The 20,234-nt window shown below is 47.3% G+C and overlaps 1 protein-coding gene across 3 annotated transcripts in view; it reads right to left on the bottom strand.

The window, feature by feature from the left end:
* Nucleotides 1–20,234, bottom strand: part of LOC126537130 (uncharacterized) — an 87,431-nt gene that overhangs the window by 35,207 nt on the left and 31,990 nt on the right. Inside the window, exon 1 of one of the 3 annotated variants that reach the window (XM_072287829.1) lies at nucleotides 8,377–8,446. The exons of 1 other annotated variant lie outside the window; for it this stretch is intronic. The gene's annotated coding sequence lies outside the window, so the exon portion shown is untranslated. Of the gene's footprint in view, nucleotides 1–662; nucleotides 1,189–8,376; nucleotides 8,447–20,234 lie in introns of those variants that run through there. One more of the 3 variants, XM_072287828.1, reaches the window with a different exon arrangement.

Here is a 20,234-nt window from a genome sequence, read left to right as displayed (position 1 = left end):
ATGCGTGTGTATGTCGAAAGAACTTGTTTCTATACACAGTGTCGGACACACCAGCGGGGAAAACCTGTATCATTGCCTAACATATTTTTTATATCACTACCAGACAGAAATCTGGTGGGCTCAAGTGTAGTCGAGGTCTACGTAATGCGAAGCATTCATGGTTTGTACAGAACGGCTGTATGAATACTGTAACTGTTGAGTAGCGAACAGTTATGCAGAGATTATACGCTGTATAATGCTCACATTTATTATAAGTAAGACTTAATGTTTCTAACGGCAAGATGTAAGATCGAAAGCAAACTTAACGGTTGCGCATATCCAATGGTCCTAGTGCACGTATCTAGTCGCCTCTGTGGTACATAATTTTGGACCACACTATCACCGGGAATCGGCCCGCTAAAACAGCGAGATGCCCGCCCGCCCTATCGCCTGCAAAAAATATAAAATAAAAAAATAAAATAAACAAAAATGAATAAATAAATGTGGCTGGACTCGGAGAAGAATGCTTCGCATTAGAAGCATCTGAACTCGCGACTGCACCAATATTGGGCCGATATTTATTACGAACGCACTCTAGTAAACGCTCTACATGAAAAGTGTAGGGACAGCTCGGGGGAGATAGCAAACATATGTTCAATCATTAAGAAGGCAACGCAACTTACGAATGTGGGTGAAATGCTTGTTACACCATTCGGCCGCTCTCGTGTACGACGGTGCTAAGAAAGTGTCGTCTCCCGAAGAGAACGTTGGCGCGGCGGCAGAAGCAGAGACAGCTCACCAGAGGTCGGCGCGACTTTGACCAAGGCGACCGGGGGCGCGTCGTTCGGGTTGGGGGTTAGGGCGTCATCGCTGGCGCGAGCAGACACGACGAGCAGACGATCATAGGGCGCGGGTGGACACACATTCATTCTCATGGGCGCTCGCCTTCTCTCTCTCCCCCTCCCTCCTCTCTCTCCCTCCCCCGAACCCAATCATCCACCAAGGTTCGCAGCCTCCACGGTGTTGCGACCAATTGCTGAGATGAAGTACACGATATCACTGCGAGACTGCGACGACAGCCGATGTTCCCTCGTATACCCTCGGGATGCAGTGCAAGAACTTGTCGGTCGATATTCCTTGCATATGAATTAATAGGATTATCAAAAAAAAAAGAACAATGAATGTGTCGTCCCCGCCATCTCCATATATTATTTCCAGTCTCCAATATTCCTGGGGCGATATCGCGAGAGAATTCGTGGACTTTCAAGCTTTTTGTGCGCACAACGTAAAAGAAAACTGTCCCGTTTAAACCGAACGTATGCCGTATTTTTCTTGGCTTTAGTTTTCTTATCCCTTACATTTCTTAATCTCACACAGAACTCTATAGCGGGAAATCGTTATGCACTCTGTTTGGTTCGCTACATTAGTTAAGGAATTGGCGAAGAAAAATAGTATCAGTCCTTGAATAAAAATCCCCTGTACGCCTGCGTCACGTGGTTTTAATAATCGTTCTTTTCTTTCACACGTTGACAGGGGATTACATTAATTAGCGTCATCAGGCGATGTGACCCGTCTTTTATCAGACGCTGCACTCTCAGCTATGTGCCGATTGCGTATATGTGAATTAAGACGTAGGTGCCAGTTAATTTAAATGCCCAATGATATTTTTTTTTTCGCGAGTGTGAGTGCATTTGTGTCATGACAACCGCTCAAGCTCGGACAAATACATGTTCACACAACACTTGATCACTAGAGGTCGGTGTAAAAGGCAAGTAACGATACACGCCAATACGGCCAAGCTGATCACATACGCCGACAGAAAACTCAAGACACACATGAGCACAAATCCACGAGATTTTTGCTTTGGACAGTTTCGTGTCTCGCAAAGTTGACGACGGTGAGTGAGCGACGCCTTTTAAGCATCGCGCTTTTTGTGATGGTGTTGTTTTTGTTCGTACCCTGGAGCGAACTTTACCTCTCTTCCTATTCAAGCGTGTCATGTGTACAGGCTGTGCATAGCACACCCTTAAGCACGCTATAGGCAGATAACGCCTTGGCGGTGCACATAATGCCACTTAAGCTCGTTTGACGAAGCACGTGGTGACGGGATACCTTCGCGATGAAGCGAGCTCTTCACAAGGCAGTAAAAAAATAAACAGAAAGAAAGAAAGCAAGAAAAATGAGAGAGAGGGGCATAAATATAAAAACGGAAGTTGATGGAATTAACAAAGAATAGCGAGCCGCAATTAGACAAAAAAAGAAACCGCCCATATTGGAATTAAAACTGGCGTATGTAGTGAGGTCATTGATCATCAGTGAAAGTTTTAGCTCGATTTCTTAACTTCGGATAAGAATACATAGGTGCCTGTCAAGGCTTCTTAGGGAAGACGTGTCTTCCCCGAGGGACGGCATGCCTGCGAGGCGCGTCGATGCAATATGATGGAGTAAGTGCACAAGACGAAGGATGTAGAACGAAAGCTGACAAAAAGAAAGCTGTGTTGCGTTGGAAGCTTTGGCAACAGCTTGTTCCAACTCTTCTGCATTGTAAATGTTTATGTGATCAAAGACAGGCTATGCCACGCTGTATAAAGCCATATTTTTGGATTGGGTAGAACCTTCGACGGAACGCGCTTAGCGCTCTCCCCAGAACGCAAAGCGCTGGGCTCTGTTTCAGTTAGCTCTATTGGCGCTATTTTCGATGACAATGACGCTGACTAGCGTTTGCCCACGAGCAGGGATCATATCGTTCGTCGACTTAGCTGCGGAGTTTATTTGAATAAACGTTCTGCCAAAAAACAAATGTAAACAGGAGATGGGGTTGAGCGGGAGAGGTCCTCACAGTTGTATATAAAGAAACTCCTGCGCCGTAGATACAAGAAAATCTCTCCACTGCCGTTAGCTCTACAGCGGTTGTTATGCTGAATACGTCAATACTCTCGCTATAATCAACGAAGCTATGCGCATCATTGGCCTCGGTCAGCCGCGGTTTTTCGGAGAGACGCCAGCTGAAGACGTTGAGTGCAGCTGCTGGAAACGCCGACTATTTTGTCGTATTCTGTCGAAATGTATCGCTGGTTTTCTTTTTCTTTTTCGTCGTTGTTTTTTGTTGTTTTTCACATGGAAAACTCCAGCCTCCTCGTAGTCCACTCAGACAACGGCGCAGCGCGCGTAAGTTATCGGTTTAGTAGTCAATAAATTATCCTCTTTTTTTAGTGTTTCTTTTTTATCATTCGTTCTTTTTTCTTTCTTTTCTTTTTTGCTCGCTTTCATGTTCAAAAAGCTTTAGTGTGCAGGTATGGTAACACTTGCACACGTGCACTGATAGTTAGGTTCACAGGAACATGGAGACCTGAAATGACCAACTGTGAGCGGACAAAGGAAGCCGCAGGCTGGGGTCATCATTTCGACGAGCGCATACCTGTCTTCGTCCAGCTAACAACTGCTGGTCACACTGACACTTCTCAGTATGATCAGAGTTGAATGAAAACAAACGATCAAAGTTGGCATTCAAGAAGCCGCATGGGCTCGACGCATATACCGGATATAAAACTGTTCTACGAGTGTAAATGTTCATCAGAAAAGCTATACTTGGTACATATTCAAATGACATCTTCGAAGCATCAGAGCAACAGTTAGTCGATGACGAATTGGATGTTTTCTCCAGTGAAGCCCAGGACAGTATACGTGAGTGCAACCAAACCAGAGGATTGCACAATTCTCGCCGGCATATACACTACCTTTGAAAATTCCACACATATCATACGTGAAAAAACGGTTGACAGGCATCTGCCACCTGTTCAAGTTTTTCACTGGCAAGACCTGGGGAATGTCGCCTAGTGCCATGTTACAACTGTACAGGGTGCTTTTTCTAGGATTTCTGCGATACAGCTTGCCAGCAATAAACAACACAGTCAAAACGAATCTACGCACAATACAAAGTCTTCAGGGTCAAGTGCTCCGGATCTGTCTAGGCCTGCCTCAGAGTGCTTCAACAGTGGCTACGATAGCAATCGCTAGAGACCACCTTGTCAAGACCCACATTGAAATTGAAGTACTCAGGACCCATATAAGGCATCTAGCCAGGACTCCTCGTCACCATTTAGCCTCTCTACCAGCGGACAGGCCACAGACATCTTTCAGCCAAACGATAACTGCATATGATGAATCATTGCCAGCTTGTTTCACTCCGGCTGCGAGACCTTCGATCCCTCCATGGTGCCTCGCTCAGCCAAAAATCAACCTCGCAATACCTGGTATCTCGAAAAAAGCTGATCTGTCATCACCAGCCCTTAGACAGCTCACGCTACTATATTTGTACGAGAACTACCGTGACTCTACGCATATTTACACTGATGGATCAGTCCTTCCAAGCAGCTCCGCGGCGGCAGCCGTCATACCAGCGAAAGCTACAACAATTAAATTTAAGACGACCCACGCGACAACATCGACGGCAGCAGAGCTCGCAGCGCTCTTTACTGCCCTTCTTCACATTGGTGATGAACCGCCACACAAATGGACAATATTCTGCGATTCGAAGGCGGCACTGCAGTCTCTACTGTCACCTTTACGACGCGGACCGCACGAACAGCTAATATTCCATATTACCGAGACGTTACACCATATAAGTGATGCAGGCCATGAAATAACCTTCCAGTGGCTTCCAAGTCACTGCGGGATTATCGGCAATGAACGGGCGGATCACGCTGCCCGCTCAGCCCATACTGAGGAGCGTCACGTCCCAATTCCTGTTTCTAGAACTGACGCGGCACGGAAGCTCCGTCTACTTGCTCGGCAGTGCACCGCGTCGCAATGGAATGAGCCACATTTAAGAAATACGCGACTGTACTCACTTGATCCAACATTAAGTCTTCGAGCGCCATCACAGCTTCGCCGTAGAGACGCCACACTGTTATATCGACTTTGGTTGGGCGTTGCCTTTACTAAAGCCTATGCCTTCCGCATAGGGAAGACCGACACACCAACCTGTGACCACTGCGGCCATGAAGAATCAATTGGCCATATTTTGTGCGCCTGCCCGCAGTACAGTCCACAGAGGGCATGCCTTAGCCACGAACTTGACCAACTGGACGACCAACCGCTATCCGAAAAAAGAATTCTACAACATCGAAAGGACCTACCTTCACAGAAGAAGGCCGTGCAAGCGCTTTTGCGCTTCTTGCGATCTACCGGCCTGTGTGAACGACTTTAACTGGAACGCCTTTTGTGTGTGTGTCTCCATGTGTGCGCGTTCCCTTTTTTTTATTTTTTTTATTTCCTTTTTTAAAATTTTTTTTGTTTTTCTCTCTATCATCTTTCCAACCCCTATCCCCCATCCCCAGTGTAGGGTAGCAAACCGGAGACTCATATCTGGTTAACCTCCCTGCCTTTCCTCTTCATTCTCTCTCTCTCTCTCTCCCGCTTCCACATCTTTTTTTCTTCTTCTTGCGTGATTTGTCCGCATATATCTTCGGCGTCTATGACAGCATCTCAGGCAGCCTTCTCAAAAAGTATATAGTTGTGCAAGCGCTCGCGTGCTCTCCCACGCCTTGCGCGTGCATAGTGACTGGAACGCTTGCGATGCAAAAAAAAAAAAAAATGCACGCTTCAAACGCATAAGCCATACATAGGTCCACGTCATACATAAATATTCAGATTCAGGAGCCTCCTTTTGCGTTAGGCCCAACCATATAGTTGTTTTGCATGCATGTTCGGGATCTTACCGCACCAGCAAGATCAGCTGGAACGGAAGCGCAGGAAGTACGTATTCCTTGCTGTAGCGGGAAGCGTTGAACGAGGGAAGGTTACATCGCCGAGAGCCTGCGCGCTGACATAACGTTTAATTGCGATAGCAAATATATGAATACTCCGAGCGCATTCCTGTCGTCGCCGTCGCCGTGATGTTCCGTATAAAGTACAAAGGTGATAACATGGTCCTAGCGCGCCCTATGCTGTATGTGCAAGTGAAAGCGTGCGAGGGTGAGGCGACGATGTCGGATCAATATAGCGCGCGCCACGGAGGAAAGCGGGACGGAAGTGCGCCGTCTTAAGTCGCGCGCAAGGCACCGGGGGAAGGGGAGGGGTGGCGGGGTTCTACTCTGGTGGCGGCTACGTATGGCGCGAGCCGCGCGGGCCCTTCTTGAAAGCGGTCTGCGATGGGGACAGTCTGGTTGCACCGATGGCCCATAGCTTCGTGTTCGCTTTGTTTTCGCCGCTCAGTTCGCGCTCAGTTGATAGGCAGCACGCAGGTCACTTCGCTCGCTGCTGCTGTCGCGCTTCCTCACGCCAGCGTTTCCAGAGCGAGTGTCCGCGGTCATCGAGTGTGATGTGTTCACGTTTGCCTACGCGCGCGTAATACCATGCTTGTTAATTTAGTTAGTAAGCGAATGTTTACAAGTTTATACGGCCTATAAAACTACAATCCTTACTTGGCATAGATGTCTACTAATGCCTGGTTAACCGTCCTGCCTTTCCTCTTTTTCATTTCTCTCTCTCTCTCTCTCTCTCTCTGCTATTGTAATGGATGCTCCGCCTTTCTGGTGAAACTGCGACTTTTTGCTTGCCGTCCTCAAAGCAACGTACCCGACCCTGTGACCATGCACAATGCTATTGGTGATTGTTTATTACTGAGTTACGACTGACTGATTGGTGATGTTTCGTTCATGTACAAGAGGTAAGATATTTCATAGTTGGCAGACCCCTTTGGTCGCCTGTGCGTTGTTCCCTTCAAAAATCTGTCCCGAAACGGCTGTCGAGGATTGGTCAAGAAGCATTCGCAGTATATACGCGAGATGCATACAGGGTTCTTCTAAAAGAGAATAGAAGCTGACGAACTTCAAAGCATATGAAAGATGTCGTTACGACCAGGCTCAACAATTATTCCACTAACTTCGCCACCGCTAAGAAAGAAATATATTCAGTTTTGTCTAAAGGAACACTAACAGATTAAGTTGAGCTAGATTGAAACATTAAAGTTCTGTAATAACGAATTCGTCATTCCCAGCAACAACAGAGCTTCTGTAAACGATAAAATTACGAAAATGTAAGATCTAAGTGGCGTCACCTGTCATGGAGCATAGTACCTCTCTCGCGTGACGTGCGCCATGACGTCAGGGCACCGGACGGCTGCCGCCGCCCACCTAGCAGGGAGACGGAAACGATATGTGTATACGCGAAGGGCGGGCAGTTTAGAGGAATGGCTAATTCGCCGATAGCGGCAGAGGTGGTGACGTGAAGATTACGCCCTGACCTCAGTTTTGACGCGGGCGATGCAAATTGAGGAGCGACAGCAGGACGTTCGGTGACAGTTTTCTACGCCACAAAGTAGTATAGTGTGCCCAGAAAACAACGATATGCTTCTAGACAGATAAGCTATCGATTTAACACTGCTTAATATTTTCCTTTAGTGTCCCTTTAAGGGTAGAGGGGAAGAACAAAGATTAGCAAGTTAGAGCACACAAAGATTAAAAGTGGGTCTCACTAGTGGGACCCGTTCTTTAATTTAAAGAATAAGTCTTAACAAATGTAATCTTTAAAGAACAAAGTCCCACTAGTGGGTCTTTGTCATGAAATCCAGGTTTGTGGCGCGAGAATTCTTGTTGTAGCCAACCGGAACCAACCTTGGTTAACCTCCCTGCCTTTCTATGCATCGTTCTCTATCTCTTTCTCGCTCTTGTTGTCTACCAAGCGTGGAGCGACTGCAAACTATAAAGAAGTAACGCATTCTCTTTGTGAAGATATGATAAATATTTGACAATGGGTACCGGAGAAATGATCTGCTTCGTCGTTTTAGGTATATATATATATATATATATATATATATATATATATATATATATATATATATATATATATATATATATATATACATATATATATTCTTCAGCATCCGTTTGTTCAACAACTGTTGAGGTGTCGGTGAAGTTCGGGAGGGTTCTTTAGAGACAGTTCATGGCCTGAAGTCTTGCCTTAAGCTGCCTGAACACTCCATCGTCGTTTCCATCTCCAGTGCCAATTTGGGTGCGAGCGTCCGCGACAAAATGTCACGGCTGTTTACATGTGCGCTACTACATCGGTACTGCACTGGCTCGTGTACTTGTAACACCCGGGTGAGTTGGCGAACGTCGAACATCGCGTAAGTAACGGTGCGAACGCGCGAAGACGCAAGATGTTCTTTCTGTTCCTCCTTTACGAGCTTTCGTGCGTTGCGTTCGCGCCGTCACTTCTATCGTGTTCACAGGCACTTGCATCTAAGGGAGGAAAACAGCGCGTTGAACAAGCGTTAACCTTCAAGCTTTGAGACATCTACAACGACGTCCGAGCGCTCGAGACCGACCGCATCGAGCCTGCCCGCGCACCGAGGCACGATGACCCCGGTGTTGAAGCGAAACTGCACCGTACCTTTCTTTCTTTTCCCTTGGAACGCACAGGTGACAGCGGCCGCGGATCTTGCCCTCGGCGGCGCAGGAGGCGGCGGCCTGCCTTTCAGCTTTCACATACTCCCTTTGTCGCTGCAAGCGCGAGACGTCACACAGCCCTCGTCGCGAAAGCTGGACAAGCGCCGCGCGCGCGAGGAGCTCACCGTCTGTGTGCACTTGCTGCCACGCGGCGCGTTCCTTCTCCATCTAGTGAAGAAGCGGGCCTTCATTTCGGATGGCCGCCAGTTTTCGAGCGACTCAGCACTGGCGGTCAAGGAAGCGCGGTTTCGTAATAACGCGTGCTACCCGGACATTCGTCGGCGGGGCAGTGGACAGGTGGCGTTGTCGGATCAGTGCTGCGAGCCCCGTTCTTGCTGTCTATGTGGAAGGCGCCGATGCCGTCTTGCACAACGCGCTGGTAAGCGAATGCGCATACGCAATATCGCATCGCTTACTTCTCATAACTTTGCCAACCCGCTTTTGTTCTTAGGGCACACGGGAACCTTGATGTAGAAAATTCTTTGTCATCTCTCTCTCTCTCTCTCTCTCTCTCTCTCTCTCTCTCAGACTTCGAGACTCGAATTTTGCTCATTCAAGCCACGACCCGCAGCGTTCCGTGACCACACAGAAAAATTTACAGGAGTTCTTATGTGTTTCGTTCGCAAAATTCTAACGCAGTGGCCGGTTGACGGCACGCTTGCCAGTCAATTACGTTGGTGAGTGCCTGGACTGCAAAAAGAAAAAAAAAAGAAAAATTTATTAACTAATACACGAGCAGTGGGGCAAATAAAACATTTAGGCGCCGATCAGAAAAGCTGAAGCTGGGCTGGCAACAACGACATGAACTACAACAGCGGTACAACGACGATGATAGTGATGACGAAAATACGGAACGATGACGACGGCCAGCGACGGTTTGACAACGATGGCATGAAAACCATTAAGGGTTTCTTCAAAGGCGCTGCTGTGTTTATTGGAAGCGACCGACATTACACGACATTCTTTGTTGCCAGTTGCATCACGGTACACGGGTGAAGACTAATTATCTCCTCTCTTGGTTTCCTTTCTCCTCGATTCTTCCAAATTTTTTCTCCTCTTCCGAAGAAGGTAGCCAATCGAACATTTATCGTGTTTAGCCTCCCCGTTTATCCTCATTTACGTCTATTTCGTTGCCTTCCCAGATCTTGCTTTTCCTGTTTTCCAACAGCGCTGCCTTCCCCGTGGCATCACCTTTGAAAAAACGAACTAAGCGTGCTATACACCGTGGAATTTCATACAATTACTAGAGAGAACAGTTTCGCCATTGTCTACGGTGTTTGCGAGCAGTGCGGTTCAGCCAGCACGGGAATGACGTTTAAATGAGCAAAGGCAAGGCGCAAAAGACCAGGACTGAAGAAGGACACAAACGACAGGACCGGCAGGATGGCGCTGGTCCTGTCGTTTGTGTCTTTCTTCAGTCCTGGTCTTTTGCGCCTTGCCTTTACTCATTCAAGCATGAACTAACTAGCCCAAGCAAGAGTTTTAAGTGACGTTTAGTACATGGATTTGCCTAAACTTCGTCCTTCTGGCTTTAAACGGCTTCGAGACTTTGCAAAGTAATGATTTTCTAGAAAATACGGTGTTATAAACAATTAACTAAACATTATAAGAATTGTCTGACAGCAGGATTCGAACACATGACCTCCAGCCCAGAAGCTCGATCTTGAAACCTTTACGCCACGGACGCATGGACGAGCGGAAACAATGCAATTAGCAGCGATTGCGGTGTTCACAAAGTCTGATTGCCTTCTGCATAGGAAAAAAAAAACATAGATTGCTTTGAAATTTAGGCCCATAAAGGCAGATAAAGCGTAATAAATGAAGCCACAAGCACGAAGATCAAACAAATCCGTGTACTAACGGTGATTCCCGTGATGGCTGAACGATCGCAGTGCCAGAGCTCCTTCAGTTATATTGCAGGAAACTATCTGTGCCGAACCCCGCCATGTTGTCAAATTCTGTCATGTTGACGTTTTGAGCAAATGAGGGAAGCCGTAGCAGCTCTGTGGCCCAATTACAGCTGATAAATAGTGAATTCGCCAATACGGCGGAGTCTGACACTCTCAAGAACAGCTCCCTATAGCCTTCGTTCTTTTACTAACAACGTTTGATTTCTACAGTGTGTATGTGTTTATCAAACAGAGTCGCTAAAAGCGTCTTTCGCCTGTTCTGGTAAACTCTACCAGTGGCTGTATATAAGCTTGGTCGGTAGATATCGCAGTTCTGCATATCGGATGACGGAGCCTCCTCAACCACGCCTTATGCACACTGTTTATCAGCGCAGTGATTTTCATCTTGCACAAGCAAGTAATTATCGGTCACGTGACCCGTTGCTCTCGCTAGATATGCTTCCTGGAAAACAGGTAAAACAGTCTCAGTTTCGCACGAAAGGCGAGGCATTCATTGCAATACCAAATTAGTAGACAGCTATACGAAGCAAGGATAGTAGTTTAATCGGCCGTATAAATTTGTAAACCTTCGCTAACCAAGTTAACAAGCATGGCGACACTCGAGCGCAAGCAAACATGAACACATCGCACTCGATGACCGCGGAAACTCGCTGTCAGAATGCTGGAGGTATGAAGCGCGGCAGCAGCAACGGGCGGATTGACCTTCGTGCTGCCTCTCGCTTCAACGCTAAGTGGGGAAAGCACAGCGCACACGCAACTATCAGCACTCGGCGTATCGTCCCCGTTCCAGATCGCTTTCAAGATAGGGCCTGCCCGGCCGTGCTATACGCGTAGTGCGCGCCGATGGACGCGCCACTGGTGGCAACCTCGCGCAGAACACGCGGGAGAGGAGCCTGGCGCGCGCCGTAGTTTTTTTGTGACGTTGATCGCGCTTCTCTGTCTTATTTGCGTTTTCAGAGCAAGATAGGCAACACCATTCGCACGTGTGTGGTGGCCAAAGCTTCAGGGAATCTCGAAGAAGAATTGTTGCAGGGTGGGGGGCTCAAATACCGCTGAAAACGTGCCGGCGATACGGTTCTAATCATTCCCGGCAAAGCCTCATCAGCGGGAGCAATGGTAGCAAAAATGGATCGTCGCTTCGAAGGGAAATTTCTTGTTCTCATCCTTTCCTTTTTCTCGTCGGTGTTTTTTTCCACTCGATCATAGTTAGACGCGTGAGCAACGAAGTTCATCTGCAGTGCAGCATGAGGTTTAAAGGCTTTTCGCTAAAGTTCGGAATGCTGTTTGCCGCTTATATTGTTTTCCGCTTCCTTACCGCGTTGCGCTAGCTAGGCAGCACGACTGCACGAGATCATTGTGTTGTATGTTAAAGCTACTGAAGTTTGCAAGAACTGAAATTGTTGGTTTTATGTGACCAGCTGTCCCGCACTTCATGTTTTTACATCTATTTTATGCGTGCCTTCGCACATGTTTAACTGTTGCTAGTTGCTCCATGCATAACTCTTGTTGATTCTTTTGAGCTGCGAGGTTTTCATCCTGCCTCGTTTGTAAAGGGTATAAATCACGCTTTGTCTTACAGGAACGATACCAAGGAAGTGCTTCTTTAATAGCTTTATTCTTTTTGCCCGAGGGCATCTTAGATATTGTGTTTTTTGGGGAAATGTTTTTAGAAAATAGGTAGTTCAGGGCGAGAATCGCTAATAGTTGTTGCATATGGTATTTTTGTTCCATTTCTAGCTGAAAAGTTCGCGTCACGTTTGGGAAGTCATCACACCTCGATGGTGCCTGAAAAGACTTAACACGCCGAGTGATTTGTTTGTTTCACAACGTAGTCCCTTCTTGCATGTAAATTTTGTACTCAACTGAATTCTTTCTTATTATACTTACGCTGCAGAGGACTAAACCCGGCCTTGCCGCCAGCGCTCATCTACTTTTGCTGGCGCTGCTCTGCCTTTAAATATCTCATGTGGCACCTCTCTCTAGTAATATAAAAAAAGTACTGAAAAGTTAGTCAGATTTTAGCTTTGTACGTTTCAAAGAAGCTCCCTTGGGGAATTTAAAATTGCAAAAACTGCAGCGGGAACGGCAGTTCATCGGTGTATGCAGCAGAATTGCATCGGCAGTACAGCGCTAACACGCGCTTTTATTAACCCGTGCGTTTGGTGACTTTGTTGGCTAGCGTACGCGTTTCCATCAATAAATTCGCAATTACTCTTCTTGAGGCCACTTCGACTGCACTTATTCGGCGATGTCACATGTATTCATCGGCAAAAAGATCACAACAGCATATGCAGACATCGCACCGTGCGGATTTGTTTGATATAAGTCTGCACTAGCGACGGCTGCCTATTATTGAGGTACAGAAGCAGCATTGCGGCAAGGGTAGAATTAAAAAAAAGCGATCGAGAGATCGCATCACTCAACAAAATTTATCGGCTAGTTAACATGAGCTCCACTTCATGTAAATGGGGTTCATGGCGTTTGTCTGCGGGACACACCTGGCACGTATGTGGACCACGTTGTCCCAAACACCGGTAACATCGTGTTCATATCCGCTCCCACAGAGGTCAGCGTTTTCCCTACAGTTGTCACCGCAAAAGAAGTAGCCTGGCACCCGAACAAAGGAGAAATCGCAGCCGCGAACTTCAACCATCCTTGCTGCAAAGGGTTGTCGTCTGCTACTGCTCCCGCGCGTACTGTTGGAAGCGCCCGCTAGGTTGGTGCACGAGGCGTATACGCATCATCCTCAGGAGCAGAGCGACCCCCTCCTTCTATGTCCACACCCTCTCTCCCCTCCCCACTGCGCCCTTCCTCCCCTGCTTTCCTCCCAACCGCGCACGATATTGAGCCGTCCTATTAGGCTCATCCTCGAACGCTTTCAGTCGAATATACAGCACACGGCGACGCGGACATGCGGAAATGCGTCTAGAGTTTCCATACAATTGTTATCGCTATAAGCAGTTTACGAATAGTCACCATAAGAACGCTAATAAGTACCCGTGTCGACATAATAGACACGGAAAAGCCGGAAAATACATGTTCAAGTAGAAACCGATTACTGCACTCCGACTAAAGAAGAAAGAATGCCTGAAAGCGTATAGTGTATAGTGTAGCGTAAACCACGGTTTACACTACAAGTCATGTGCTGCTCATTACGAGTTCCTTAGTCGCTTTTTATCTGTACTCAATACGCGGGATCGAATCCCGGCCACGGCGGCCACATTTCGATGGGGGCGAAATGCGAAAACACCCGTGTACTTAGATTTAGGTGCACGTTAAAGAACCCCAGGTGGTCCAAATTTTTGGAGTACCCTACTACAGCGTGTCTCAAAATCATATCGTGGTTATGGCACGTAAAACCCCATAATTTCATTTTTTTAATCTATACTCAATAGTTACAGATAGAAGGAACATAGTAATTAGCGTCACCTCTTACACCTACGAAATAAACCCCTTACGTTACATTAGAAGGACGTTACGAGGGGACGTATGCTCGCAATCTATTCTCTGGTATCCACTAACCACATGTCTCAAAAAGCAAGGAAACGTCCACTATCACCGCTGACCAAAACCTCCTCCATCGGCATGTCTGCTTTGTCCCTATACGAGCAGGTCTGAGTGCTAGCGCGTACCGCGAATTCATCGCCAAACCACGTAGCAGAGTTAATTACGGGTAGTTAGCGACCCTTACGCGGCATCTGGTGCCATTTTAGGAACGAACCGAGCACTGCTGTTAGCCAGGAGAAAGCTGACCGTCCATTAGCATCCTCCAACCGCCCCCCGCCCCCCCCCCCCCCCCCGCACTTTTTTTTTTTGCTCATCCTATCGGATAAGAAGCAACGTACGCTTTGAAATAAAAGATTGAGTAGCGGTCTGCTTTGAAAGCCACGCCATGCCTGCCAGGTTTACGTTTTCTTCTTGAATATACTGCCCGCGTTCAAGGCACGCAGCTATTACGAGGCACCGATTACACGCGCTGTACCCCAACCCTTCCTCCTAGCAGACTTTATTTTATTTACGTACCTGCTCCTGTTTACGTGTGTCAGGTAGAGTGCACGGCGGCATTAGTCCGAGGCGGCGCTACAAGAACAAGAGTCGGGTATAGCGTCGTTAAGAACATGTGTTAGTCTGGACAGCCTTGTAAGGGCCCTCCGAGAGCAGCCAGTAAGAAAGGCTTGGCTTGACCGCGCGCTCTACCGACGTTTACAACCCCGCATACTGTATTGCCAGCTCGAAGTGCTACTATGCGCGGAGAGTGAAAGCCTATAATGCCTACGGAGCCGTGATGAAAAAGCCCATGGTGTACAGAGTGGGCCATTTTACTGCGTGCGAAACTCGTGCTACTCTAGACGGGTTTCTCGAAGGAGGCAAGCTGTGGTGTCGTCACTGTTAGTAAAAAACTCAACGACGCAGCTCGAAGAGGGGTTAACAGCACTGCTAACAAAATCAAGCTTGCTACTACCCATTACATGCGCGCCCAAGTTCAATCAAATTAGCATCGCTTCACTTACTTGCGAGATAGATAGATAGATAGATAGATAGATAGATAGATAGATAGATAGATAGATAGATAGATAGATAGATAGATAGATAGATAGATAGATAGATAGATAGATAGATAGATAGATAGATAGACAGATAGATAGACAGATAGATAGATAGATAGATAGATAGATAGATAGATAGATAGATAGATAGATAGATAGATAGATAGATAGATAGATAGATAGATAGATAGATAGATAGATAGATAGATAGATAGATAGATAGATAGACAGACAGACAGACAGACAGACAGACAGACAGACAGACAGACAGACAGACAGACAGACAGACAGACAGACAGACAGACAGACAGACAGACAGACAGACAGACAGACAGACAGATAGATAGATAGATAGATAGATAGATAGATAGATAGATAGATAGATAGATAGATAGATAGATAGATAGATAGATAGATAGATAGATAGATAGATAGATAGATAGATAGATAGATAGATAGATAGATAGATAGATAGATAGATCGTATGTGCGTGTACGCTCTCATCACGGAAAAGATTCTTAAAGGTCGCAATGTTAACATGATTGTACAACAATAACTTCGAAACAGAAGGTTTTCGAAACAGAAGGTTATACAGCCCCGTATTATTGGCATTTGGGCATTTCTTGCTGAAGTTTGAAAGCAACATCGATTCGAAATAGAAGTGCCGCACGTAACCAATGATTTATGTGTGCCCAGAAACGTGAAAATGTGCTGACCTAATGAAGCTTACTGAGCTTGGACTGCTTACGAACACAGCGGCGACGAAATGTTCATACGCGGACCGCGTACGAACACTGGTCGACACGACGTTCTCCAAGAGTTTCCCTTCAGCTCGGGACTCATCCGTCATGGCCTTTAATTACTTCTAACCCTCGCCGCCTTCCGCGCTTCCGTTATTTCATTTCGCAACTATACATGCGAAGCCCACGAGTCGATGTATTATTTCCGGCTCATTGTTGTTCCGCTCAACTGCGGAGAAAAGATATTAGCCCTGACGGACGGCGGCTACTCCGGACACCTGCGCAGGTAGACGCGATGAGATGCGCGTCGAGCTCTATACGCACATATATCTCTTCCCGTGGCAGGGAGGAACAATGACGGGCAAAGTTCCGGAGCTTCACTGCATGGCGAGAGCGGCGCAGGGCGCGCAACAACGGTGCGCTTCTTTTGAACCTCGACGGGCAGCGTGCACCCCTCAGACAGACAGCCGCCATTTGTCCTTACAACAATAGCAGCACTGCTGGGTATACGCCGAATGCATGTGTGAGAGTAGTGTGATGGCTTCGTTGTTCCCTTTTGACACTTTCTATGTTAGGCTCATCATTTCGACGGATTGCGGCACGCAGAAGACCTCGGCGCAGCTGGGAATGATGAGAGCTTTAAGGAAGCGAAGTTTGTGCTTTAGGTGCGAATTCGCGGGGAAAGAAGAGGGAGGGGGGGTATTCTGTCGTTCTTTTTTTTTTCTTTTAGGAACAAGATCGTCAAATGAAGCTTATCTTCGGATTAGGCAAAAAAGAAAAGCCCGTGGGAAAGAAGCTGCCTGTAGAAAATAGGCTGAGAGAGAGAGAGAGAGAGACATTCTTTAATGGGTGCTCGAGAGAGGGAAACGAAAGAATGAAGAGAGGGATGTTAACTAGGAAATCGTCTAGTTGGCTACCCTACGCAGGGGAAGAAATTGTAATAGAAGGAAAAGAGAGAAGGCGATGAATGTGTGCACGCGCAGGGACAGCATCACGCAGTTAAAGGCACCCGCACAAGCCAGTCGTTTTGAAAAATTACCAAAGGGCTTTCACTGGCTTCAGCGCCAGTGGTCGGTGGGGACGGTATTCCAGTGTCGTGTCGGTGCGCTCCCCGGATGATCGTCTAGTCGCCTCCATGCGGTGGACATTGATTGCATGTATGTCGCATTGAGGACGGTGGCACAATTAGGTGGTCGATGTTCTCTTCGCAGCCCCAGACATCACATGCAGTACTGTCAGCCGTTCCACTTAGCGCTGAATAAGCTCTCGTGAGAACAACTTTTAACCAAACACACTATGGACCCCTGTGGGCGGAGTTCCGAGTTGCAGGCTAAGGCGTTTGTCTGTGCAGTCTGGTGCGCCTTATATGATACGGTGCTCCACTCGGCTAACGGGAGTGTGCGCGCCAGGAGGCAAAGCTGCCTTGCAGCGTCTGTCCTAGAGAGAGGAATTGGGACGCAGTGGTCACCTTCACGTGACTTACGAGCAGCCTTGTCTGCGTCGCCATTTTCGGTGACACTGCAATGGCCGATGCACCATTGAAAAGAAACCTCATGGCCTGTTTTCTATCAAATGGTGGTTAAGTTTCATGATTTTCCACGTCAGTCAGTCGTGAGTTCCATTTCAGAGGAACCACTGCATACAATATAATGTCGGCTTTTGAGTCGCAGAAGTCTGTCCAATATGCAACACTACGCACTTCATATTGCTTATTACTTTGTTCATTGCTTTGTCATTACCTTTAAACTTACATTTTTCGTTATTGGTTATTAGCTAACATTGTATTAGCAGCCAAGCTTTTTGTGTGTACATTGACCTACTGCATATTTCCTTGTTTCTTGTTGGTTGCATAACCACTCCGCTCTGTAATGCCTTTAACCCTGAGGGTATGCTTAGTAAACAAATAAATTTTTTGCGGGACTCTGTCTATCGATAATATGAAGTGCACCGCGAAGAACCACGAGTTCCTTAGCTGTAGACGTTGTGACGCGCGAAGCCTTTAACGGTTGCGTTATTGCTTTTTTTTTGTCCGTATAAGTACAGTCCCTCCGGAACTGGTCGGTGTAGTTGAGCCATCAGTAAGGACGCGTGTGCAGTCACTGTAATTCTCATACGAGAAGGGTAACTGGCGTTGCTTGATGGCAGACAACGGTAATACAAACTTTTTGCGAAGTCCTGGGATTGTGAGGCTCCCTCTGAAGGATGGCTCGCAATTTCTGTTGGATATATTTGCCTGGCTGCATGCGCCTATAGCACGCTGCTCCAGATGCGAATAGTGATGGCGAAGCCGTAGTTAGAATAAAGGAGGAGGAGGAGGAGGAGGAGGAGGTAAGAAAAAGAGAAAGCAGTGATGTTAACCAGAAGCGCTTCTGGTTGGCTACCCTAGTCTGGGGGACGGGAAAGCGGGAATACAAAGATGAGATAGAGAGAAGAGGGGGGGGAGGAAAGACGCGGTGAGCTCGCTCGCGCACGCGGATGGCCTGAGCGAGTCAAAGGCGTTCACATAGGCCAGCCACCCTCAAGAAAGACAAAAGTGCCTTCCCAGCTTTGTGGGCCGACGAGGGATGGGGACGGTCTTCAGGTAGCGCCTGCACGGACAACGGCCGATCGTCCAGTCTTCGCATTGCGTAAGATTGTGTTTGCCTTTCCGACTGAAATTGATGACAATGGCGCAATAAATGTCCGATGTTCTCTTCGCCGCCGCAGACGTCGCGTGCAGCACTGTCGGTCATTCCAATCAAAGTAATGTACGCCTTCGTAAAAGCCACTCCCAACCACAGCCGGTATAGAAGCGATTCCTCACGTCGGTGAAGCCGGGGTGCAACGAGAATAAAAGACGCAATTATTGTAATAGGTGAACTACCGAGAAGCAACCGCCGCATTTACAAGCCACGGTGCGTGTCGTGCCAAGTTATGTGAACGGATTTCTGCAGAAAAAGCGAAAGTAAAGCTGAGAAAAACAAGACACTTGACACTTCCTCTCTAATGGGTGACGAACCGTTGAATCCTTGTACGCAGTTTTATGCGCAACTTATTTTCGCGAGATTCTCATTCAGTTGAAGCTAAGCGTAAGCTTAATTCTAAGGCTGCCCATATATTTTTAACCTTGCACGTTTCCTCTGGGTTTATAAATCCGAAGTAAAACTTACGTTTATTCGTTTGTTTGAATCCGATGTTCAGTTTAAATCGCACTTCTTTGATCACACTGCAAACGCGACCCCGACACGAACAGGGTTTATATGCAAATGAGATGCACTTCCTCAGCGCTCTCGACTTCATTTATCAGCCCTTTTCGCGTAGTTTCAGGCGAAACGCCACATCGCTACAACAGGTATCAAGTACAGCCTTTCACACATGCGCTGCGTATGGTAATATTTTGTGAATAAACTTACGGACTTTCTGAGGGCACAGAAATGGGGAGGGAGGAGGGGGGAGGGGGGGCATGCAGCTGCGGTTTTCAAACGAACAAGAGACGTGTGAATCGGCGCTGCTCAATCTTCGTTCGTTTATAGGCATAACGTATTATCCCCGCATTTGACTCGCACTGTCAAAAAACATTCCTTATGCATGTAAGCGTTGTCTTCTTTCATCTATGCGTCTTCGGAATGAATTAAAAAAGCATTCGTCTCGTGAAATGTTGACAGTGCTGTGAGACGTAACTTCTTAAGTTAAAATCGCATTCGTTTTGCCTTCTTAAACCTGTACTGACACAAACACATGCGCGGGCGCGCGCATAAACACAAGCACCAATAGCTACGTACGCACCGATGCACACACGCACGTATGAACACCTTCGGAAGGTCGGACGATTATTCTCTGTGGAACCGCCGCAATGTAGCAATGCTCCCGAGCCTTGCAGTTCCGAGACAGCAAGTCAAAGATCGTATACCGCTCGTTGAATATTGAACGAGCTGTCGTCCTGGTATGCCAGATACACGCGCACATTGCGTTAGAGTCCATCTCCATGCGCAACATTCTTGCCCTTTAATTGAGTCAGGAACAAGCGAACTAGCGAAAGAACAAAAAGAAGAGTCACATCTGTTCGGCATTCCGCCTCTCTAAACACGCGTCATTCATACCCCCCCTCTACGCTTCTTGTTGCAGCTCGTATAACCAACTGAAGGAAGGTATAGTTGCGAGGTCCCTTCAGGCGGAACTGGCGCCCCGATTTTGGAGAACCGATATAGGCTCTAGCCAGAACATCGGTGTAGCAGCGTTTTTCTGTGAAGGCTGCGCTTCTTTTGTTTTCTTTTTCCCCAAAGTTCATCTATCGGCCTCTATGTTCTGTGGGGCGTCTGATTCGGTGAGACGCTCTGGCGTTGTTTATGCACCCTACTATATCCGTCTAACCACCGGAAAGCCACGGCGCTGCTCGTGCGTTTCGCGAGGGGGCCTGCAGCGTCAGCGTGCGCTCTCTCTCTCTCAACCTCTTTCGCATCAAGGCTCACCTCTTCTCTTTTATTCATCGGCGCCGCGTAATATTAAAGAAAGAAAACCGACTTCGCGAATTGACGTGATGTCATGTTTTATTAAAGTGGAAAGTCGGGCGAGTTGGTATGCATTTATAATGGCAACAGCGCGAACAAAACGATGACGGAGTGGAAG

Source organism: Dermacentor andersoni, chromosome 4, assembly GCF_023375885.2.
Source record: "Dermacentor andersoni chromosome 4, qqDerAnde1_hic_scaffold, whole genome shotgun sequence".
Taxonomy (NCBI): Eukaryota; Metazoa; Arthropoda; class Arachnida; order Ixodida; family Ixodidae; genus Dermacentor; species Dermacentor andersoni.
Note: the sequence above shows the minus strand (reverse complement) of the source record. Positions and strands in the feature narration are given on the sequence as shown.